Source organism: Heteronotia binoei, chromosome 21, assembly GCF_032191835.1.
Source record: "Heteronotia binoei isolate CCM8104 ecotype False Entrance Well chromosome 21, APGP_CSIRO_Hbin_v1, whole genome shotgun sequence".
Classification (NCBI taxonomy): domain Eukaryota; kingdom Metazoa; phylum Chordata; class Lepidosauria; order Squamata; family Gekkonidae; genus Heteronotia; species Heteronotia binoei.
Genome location: NC_083243.1, coordinates 147,243,255 through 147,252,555, shown reverse-complemented (window position 1 = coordinate 147,252,555; position 9,301 = coordinate 147,243,255).

Sequence of the window (9,301 nt, the reverse complement as noted above, 5' to 3'; positions counted from 1 at the left end):
TCTCAGGCTTGTAAACTACATTCTGGTTTCCCCACCCCATTTTTTTTCTTGTTAATTTAGATTACAGCTTGGTCCTTTGATCTGATAACAGCTGCCATTGCTAGATATTAATGGAGGCTAGCCTGACCTGATAAGTATAAGGATGGTACCCAAAGCTACCTCATTTCCCCATTTTGGTTGATGACCCCTCCACCCCCTGGTTACAGATCCAGGAAGTGATTTACCACCCAGGTTCTCTTTCTTCTCTTGTATTGCATTCACAAAGCACTACAAAATAAGTATCCTACAGTACATTAACCAGTCACTTAAATGGTCCAAAGTACAGCAGCTAAAGTTTTGAGTAGTAGTAGCAAACACCTACTTTCCCAGTGACACTGTGTCCCAATTGAGGCTCAGTTCAGTACTAGACACGCAAATCAAGCTTTTATGCTCTAGCATTTCTGTTAAACTGACTGATAAAATTGTAGTAAGAAAGTTATCACAGCAAAGATTACTGACTTTTGTGAAAAATCTTTTGAAGAGATGTTACTCTGCATAAAAGATGCAGAGAAACACATCTCTTCAAAAGATTTTTCACAAAAGTGGCATGATCCAGGCTGATCTGGGAAGAAACAGTGGGTTCCATAATTCATTGTAGAAGAGATCTTAGCCAGAAGACCGTAGCAAAGATCGCAGGTTGTCACAGTCATTACACTTCGTATGATATTGGGCACATCACATTTTGGATTTTGGGGAGCTGCATGCACAACATCCTACATTGAATTCTCAGCATCTCCAGTTACATTGTTGGGAGGCAACACTGGAGAGTTTGCTTTCAGTCAAGGTAAGCAGATAGTTATGATCTAATTTAGTAGGAAGTGATGTCAAATATGATAGGAATGATGTATGGAGGGTGGGAAGTATCTCTTTCCCCTTTTCAGTATTATATGAGATAATGGGGGGAGGTGTCAGAAGCCATTACTGGCATACTTTGTATCTTGCCTTTCAGGAGACTTTTATATATACCATGGACCACCAAAAAGATAAATAAGTGGGTTCTAGATTAAATCAAGTCCGAATTCTGCCTAGAAATTAAAATTATTAAACTGGGGCTATTGTACTTTGGTCACATCATGAGATGAGAAGACTCATGAGAAAATAATAAAGCTAGGAAAAGTTGAAGGCAATAGGAGAAAAGTAAGACCCAGCATGAGATAGATTATCACAATCCATGAAGCCATAGCCTTCAAACCTGTGCAAGGCTGTTTTGGAGATTATTAATTCACATGGTGGCCATAAATCAGAAGTAACTTAATGGCACATAACACACACAAAAATTCCAAAGTGGTAGCTGTGTTAGTCTATAATTGCAAAACTATAAAAAATAACTGGGATTTGATGGTAAAGGCCATCAAATGTGTTGTTGTTTAAGCTTATTTATAAAAATACTTCTGTCAAGGTGACTTATAAAATCAATCAAAAATACATCTTCAGCATAAACAGTTACTACAATAAAAATTCAAAGGAGAGACAGAATAGAACATTCAAGTGGCTTCTTGATGTAATAGATGTTAGCACTGAAAGCAGGCCAGGAAGGTGAGCAAATGACTTCCATTGGGAGCATCTTCCAGAGATGGGGGGGTGGGGAGCAGAAAGGGCTATCTTAGCAACCCTCCATGCTTCATTCAAAGGACGGACATAGAGGAGAGCCTGTGATTATTGTCTTTGTGTCTTAATGGCAATATAAGATGAGGTGGTCCTTTTGAATAAATCACTGTGGCTAGATGCTGCCTCTTAAAAAAGGGCAAGAGGTGGGATATCGGTAAAGGCTGGTGAAAGATGTTGCATAGTAGAAAATTTCCTTTTAAAGTAAGACTGGATCTAATCCCTCTCTCAAACTGTGAACCTGTTCCTTCAAGGGGAGTGCTGCCCCAACAACAGTAGACTGTCTGCTGGTCCCTTGATCGGCACTCGCTAATCAACAGCACCCCAGTCTTGTCTGAATTGAGCTTCAGTTTATTGGCTCATCCAGTTTATTACTATGTCCAGGCATTGGTCCAGGACACCTTATAACAAAGACTGTTAGACTTTTCAATTGTCACAAGATTCATTATTTTAATTCTGCATGCTACATTCTGTGTAATTTGGTCTTCAGACAATGTGTCAGAATCTTGTATTAGATTTTGTTGGATCACTACTGCAGATTAAAAATAAACCAGATAAAGCTCTCATGAAGGTATAGAGATACTAGAAAAAACAGGTCTTCTGCCAGCTATATTTGTACATCTTTAGGTCAAGATAATACCTGCCATTTTAAGCATTCTCCAGAAGTTAACTTAAGTTTTAGGTTTCTAAAAATCTTAACTATGCCTATTTTCAGTTAGAAGCATTCACGAGTCCTTGAATAATAAAATGCAAATGTTACCATGGGAATGTTGTCACTTTGGGAGAGGCAATTATGATGTGTTGGAATGCCAAAACTGTTCTATCAGTGTACAGGCATAAGGAGCAGATGAAGACATTCATCTATGAGTCATTGAGGTCCATTTATTTTTGGGAAAATGCAAATTGTGAGAAATTCAACACTATATGATACATTTGTTATGAAGACAGAAAAGAGTTACATTTGAAGTAATATCCACTTGCAAATTTATGTATGGTAAAAAAAACATGTCAAAGCATTTCTGGCATTTACAGACCTTTGAGTTACTAAAGAATATTTAGCACAATAGATTATAGAATATTTAGCACAATTTAGTACATTATGTTGCAAAGGGACCACTTAAAAATTAATTTTTTCGTAATGACTATAAAATAGACTGAACAGGCAGTGATGAAAGGATAGATGTGGAGTACAAGTGGTGTTCATGGTGCTTTCCTTTGCTTGAAAACTGACTAAATATCTCTTGAACTTTGCACTGTTCCACACAATTATTTTTGTTTGTTAGTTCTTTGTCCTTTTATGACAATCATGTGAGATGGTGCTTGAAAGATCCTTTGGCCAACTGTTTTTTATTACAGCATCTGAGTTACTTCTTTGTTTCTCTGTCTGTCCCACCCAATTGTCTTCAACCTGCTCTCCTCTGCTGATGTTGACAGGATCCTGGGTGCTATCAGAACAACCACATGTCTCCCCAACCCATGCCCCTCATGGCTGGTAAAAGCTAGTGATGAGAGGATATAGGGCCGTTTGATAGATATTAATTTATCCCTGAAAAAGGGGCCTCTCCGGAGGGTCTTAATGAGGCTGTGGTTGTGCTGCTCTTTAAAAAACTAACTTTGGATCCTTTAGATCCTGTCAAGTACCGCCCAGTTTTGAATCGATCATTCTTGATTAAGATAATTGAGAGAGCAGTAGCTGAACAGCTCCAGGCTTTCCTGGATGACACATCAACATTGGACACATTCCAATCTGGCTTCCACCCTGGTCATGGTACAGAAATAGTGCTGGTCACTTTGATGGATGATATCCACAGACAGCTGGATCAAGGCGAGTTAGAGCTCTATTGTTACTAGGACTTATGGGAGTGTTTGACATTGTTGATTATGATCTTATAATCCACCGCCTCACTGACATAAGAGTTCACGGGTTGGCCCTTCAATGGTTTCTTTTCTCCATGGTTGGGGACAGAAGGTTGTGCTGGATGAGAGTGTGTCCTCTAGGTGTCCTTCAGGGGGTGCCCCTATCCCTGATGTTGTTTAACATCTTACATGTGACCATGCACCCAGCTGGTGTGAACTTTCAGACTTGGGTGTTACAGTATGCTGATGACACCAAACTGTATGTGTTATTGGACAGCCACCTAGATACTGCCCTACAAAATTTGGTTGTTTTATTTGGAGGCCATGGTTAGGTGGTTGAAACAGTAGGTTGAAACTGAATCCAACTAAGACAGAGGTTCTGGGAGGGGCTTCAAGATTTGGGCATAGGTTACCCACTCTTGATGGGGTGCCACTGACACTGGTGCAGTCTGTTAAGAGCTTAGGAGTGATCTTGTATGCCTCCCTGGGTATAGAGGCCCAAGTCATGCATATTGCCAAGCTGGCATTTTTCCATCTGCGCCAGGCTCAGCAATTGTCCCCTTTTATGTTGTGCCCTGACCTAGCCACAGTAATCCATGCAATGGTCATCTCTGTGCTAGACTACTGTAACTTGTTCTACACTGGCCTGGCTTTGAGATTGATCTGGAAGCTCCAATTGATCCAGAATGCCGCAGCGCAAGTCCTGATGGAATTATCACAGATTCTGTTCACTTACCATGAAGTCTTCCTTCTTGGTGGTCCCGGAGTGGGTCAGTCCTGACCTATGGGAATATAGCTCCTCCTCTCCATAGGCAGGGCCAGCAAAGCAAGTTCCTTCCAGGAGGGGGTGCTATTCCCCTTAACTTTCAGTTCATCTTCAAGCCAGTCAACTCCCAGCTAGAAACTAGAAAACAAACTGCAACCGAGGGAAGAACACCACAGTAATATCTGTCATCCCCTTCCAGACCCGGAATCAAGGAAGCATACACAGAATCATCCAACTTCTTTTATTCGTAATGATGGAACTGGACAGTTTGGTACAACCAAACCAGAACACCCGTAACCAATAACTCCCCATGTGCAATTACATGGTCCACAGTAAACTCAGCAGAAAGACAAATGCCCGAACTCCTGGGCCTCCCAGTGTATTGATGCAAAGACTGAGTCAATCCCAAACCGGGTGAGGAGGACTGACCCACTCTGGGACCACCAAGAAGGAAGTGAACAGGATCTTCCGTTCTCCAGTGGTCCCAATAGTGGGTCAGTCCTGACCTATGGGACTTATAACAGCAGTTCCTGAGGGTGGGCCCACTCAAATAGCAGCCTGCAACACCCTTCTACCGAATGCCGCCTCAGCTGAAGCAAGCTTATCATATGAACATATGAAGCTGCCTTATACTGAATCAGACCCTTGGTCCATCAAAGTCAGTATTGTCTTCTCAGACTGGCAGCGGCTCTCCAGGGTCTCCAGCTGAGGTTTTTCACACCTATTTGCCTGGACCCTTTTTTGGAGATGCCAGGGATTGAACCTGGGACCTTCTGCTTCCCAAGCAGATGCTCTACCACTGAGCCACCATCCCTCAATACGGTAGTGCTTTGTAAAGTTATGAACGGAGCACCAAGTGGCCGTTCTACACACCGCCTTCATAGAAGGGAAAGCTCTGTAAGCTGCCGAAGTGGCTGCTCCCCTTAAGGAGTGAGCTGTGATGCCAGACGGAGGCTCCAATCCCCTGGCCTTATACGCCTCAATGATGCAGCCTTGCAACCATCTACTAATCGTAGATTTAGAAATGGCTTTACCCAGGGCTCCGGCACTAAAAGAAACAAGGAATCAGAAGACCTTAGAGGCTTAGTTCTGTCCAGGTAAAAGCTTAAGGCTCTGCAAACGTCTAACAGTGCCATAGTCTCTACTTTTCGTGTTGCGAATTGGGACAAAAGGAAGGAAGAATAAGCTCTTCCGATCTATGAAACAGTGAATTAACTTTTGGGACAAAGGCTGGGTCAGGTCTCAAGACCACCTTATCTTGATGGACAACACAAAGATCTTTGTGCATAGACAATGCCTTAATCTCAGACAACCTGCGTGCCGAAGTAATCCCCACCAGGAAAATCGTTTTAAAAGTAATCATCTTTAAACTGCATGAATGTCATGGGTGCTGGGGGCCCTGCAGAAGAAGCCGAGCCTGCAGAAGAAACTGTGCCCCTGCCACCTGCACCAGTGCCCCTGCCTCCTGCTGGAGAAGATCCAAGCCCCCCTGCCTCGCCCTCTCGGGTGGCTCGTGTGCGTGACCGCCTTCGTCAGGACCTCAGGGATCGGAGGAGGGTGGCACGCTCACAAGCAAGACGCTCCCTGAGCCCTGAGTGGTGGTCCTCAGCTCCCTCAGAAGTATGCGGATTTTGCCGATGTCTTTGAAGAGACAGGAGCAGATCAGCTGCCTCCTCACCGACCCTACGACTATGCCATTGATTTGGTACCTGGGGCACCACTCCCGGTGGGGCGTCTGTACCCAATGTCGGAGCCTGAGTTGGCAGCTTTGCGAGACTACCTGGACAAGAACCTGAAACGCGGATTCATCCGACCCTCAACTTCTCCCCTGTCTGCTCCAGTCCTCTTCGTGAAGAAGAAAAGTGGGGAGCTCCGGCTATGCAATGACTACCGGGCCCTGAACAAGATCACCATCCACGACCGGTACCCTCTACCACTGATCCCTGAACTCTTGGATCGTTTAAAGGGGGCCCAAATTTACACCAAGCTGGACCTCCGCGGAGCGTACAATTTGGTGCGCATACGGCCCGGAGACTAATGGAAGACCGCCTTTGGGACCCGATACGGGCAGTACGAGCACCTGGTGATGCCCTTCGGATTGACCAACGCCCCCGCTGTCTTCCAGAGGTTCATGAATGATGTATTCCGGGACCTGCTCGACCGCTTCGCGATCATATACCTGGATGACAACCTAATTTACTCCCGCAATCCTGCCCAGCACGCCAAGCACGTCCGCCAGGTCCTGCAGCGCCTACGAGCCCATGGCCTCTATGCCAAGCTGGAGAAGTGCGACTTTGACCTGCGCTCCGTCGAGTTCCTTGGTCACATTGTGTCACTGCAGGGAATCCTCATGGACCCGAAAAAAGTGGAAGCGGTCCTGACCTGGCAGGCCCCTCAGAATCGCAAAGACCTGCAGCGGTTCCTTGGTTTCGCTAACTACTATCGGCAATTCATCCCGGCCTATGCATCTCTGACCACGCCCCTGACTCAACTACTCCGCCCCAAAGAACCTTTCCACTGGTCCCCAGAGGCCGATAACGCCTTCTCCACCCTGAAGACCCGCTTCGCCACCGGGCCACTCCTGAGATACCCCGACCCCCAGCTTCCCTTTACGGTGGAAGCTGATGCCTCCAACGTGGCCCTGGGAGCAGTGCTGTCCCAGCGCGAGGAGCCGTCCCAGCCACTCCAGCCCTGCGCCTATTACTCACGCCAGCTCACTGCTGCGGAGAGGAACTACACCATCTGGGAGAGGGAGTTGCTCGCGATCAAGGTGGCTTTTGAGGTTTGGAGACTTTACCTTGAAGGGGCTTGCCACCCTGTCCAAGTGCTCACCGACCACCAGAACTTGGAGCATCTCCAGACCACCCGCCGTCTCAACCAGCGCCAGATCCGGTGGTCCCTATTCTTCTCCCGCTTTGACTTCAAGATCACCTACATCCCCCATACCCAGAACCGGAAAGCCGATGCGCTCTCGCGGAAACCGGAATACGCTCCTGCTTCGACTGAGACCGTGCCTGCTGCTCCCATCCTGCCACCCTCAGTGTTTGCAGCCACCTCCACTTCACCAGCACTCGTGGAGGACATTCGTGCTAGCCAGGCCAATGATCCCTGGGTCCAGCAACACCTCCAGGCACTCCAAGATGGCTCAACAGGCGAGTTCACGACTCGAGGCGGCCTCTTGCTACACCGCGAACGCCTCTATGTGCCGCCCGGGCCCTTGCGGGCAGAAGTACTACGCATGACCCACGACGCGTTACCCGCCGGGCACTTTGGACAACATAAGACCACCCACTTGCTGACAAGGGAATTCTGGTGGCCACGAGTTTGCTCCAATGTTGCCCGTTATGTCAATTCCTGTGACGTCTGCCGACGGGCCAAAGACATCCCAGCCAAACCCCCAGGATTGTTACAGCCCTTGCCCACACCCTCAGGACCCTGGGATACCATCTCAATGGACTTCATCACAGAACTTCCGCGATCCAAGGGTCAGACTTGCATCTTAGTGGTCATCGACCTGTTTACAAAGATGGCCCACTTCATTCCGTGCCCGAAACTTCCCACAGCTCAGGAGACGGCCCGGCTCTACCTGCAACACATCTTTCGTCTGCACGGACTCCCAGCCCACCTGATCTCAGACCGGGGCCCCCAGTTCTCCTCTCGGTTCTGGCAAGCCCTCCATTCCAACCTGGGTACTCGAGTGCACCTGTCCTCAGCCTACAACCCACAGACAGATGGTCAGACAGAGCGCACCAATGCCACGCTAGAGCAATATCTCCGCTGTTACACCTGTTACCAGCAGGATGACTGGACCACCCTGTTGCCCCTAGCGGAATTTGCATACAACAACGCGGTCCATTCATCCACCCAAATGACCCCGTTTGCTGCAACCTACGGGTACCACCCTCGGTTCTTCCCGGCGATCCTGCCACCCACGAATGTCCCTGCCATCGATGCCTACCTGCAAGAACTCCGCGCCAGCCAAGACTTGCTCCGAGAGCAGCTACAGCGGGCCAAGGAGGCGTATAAACTGGCTGTGGACCGGAAGAGGCAAGAAGGCCCTCCAGTGCAGCCGGGGGATCAGGTGTGGCTCTCGACTCGCTACCTGCGCTGGCCTGGTCGGTCACACAAGCTGGATGCACGGTTCATTGGACCCTACCCCGTCATAGAACAAATAAACCCCGTCGCCTTCAGGCTCCAGTTGCCACCCCACCTCCGCATTCACCCTGTGTTTCATCGCTCCCTCCTTGTTCCGGCTGCACCCCCTGACCCAGCTCGGCCTCCTTCCCCACTGCCGCCACCACCGGTGCTGGTGGATGACGAAGAAGAATATGAGGTGCGCCAGATCCTGGACTCCCGGTACCATCGTGGAGGCCTCCAGTACCTTGTGGACTGGGAGGGATACGGCCCGGAAGACTGGTCTTGGGAGCCCGTGGACAATCTTCATGCCCCGGACTTGGTGCAACAGTTCCACAACGACCATCCCAACCTCCCAGGCCCCTCGACGGAGGGGGGCCCTGGGGGGGGGATAGTGTCATGGGTGCTAGGGCACTGCAGAAGAAGCCGAGCCTGCAGAAGAAACTGTGCCCCTGCCACCTGCACCAGTGCCCCTGCCTCCTGATGGAGAAGATCCAAGCCCCCCTGCCTCGCCCTCTCGGGTGGCTCGGGTGCATGACCGCCTTCGTCAGGACCTCAGGGATCGGAGGAGGGTGGCATGCTCACAAGCAAGACGCTCTCTGAGCCCTGAGTTTTGAAAGGATTCTGGCCCTTCTAGGAGTGAGGGTGCTTGAGTCCCAGCAGGATCCTGGCTGCCCTCTGAGTCAGCAATTAGCCCAAATGGGCAACAGACAGCAGAGGGCTATATAGCTGTAGGCTTTGAGAGAAGGCTTTGTGGAAGCAACTAGTCATCTACCTGACGTCCTAGCATCCACTTCGGCTTTTGACTTTGGACCTCCTGACCTTGGCTTGACTTCTGGACCCCCTGACTACGGCTTCTGAACCTCTGACCTACGATACCTGGACGACTATTTGGCTTTG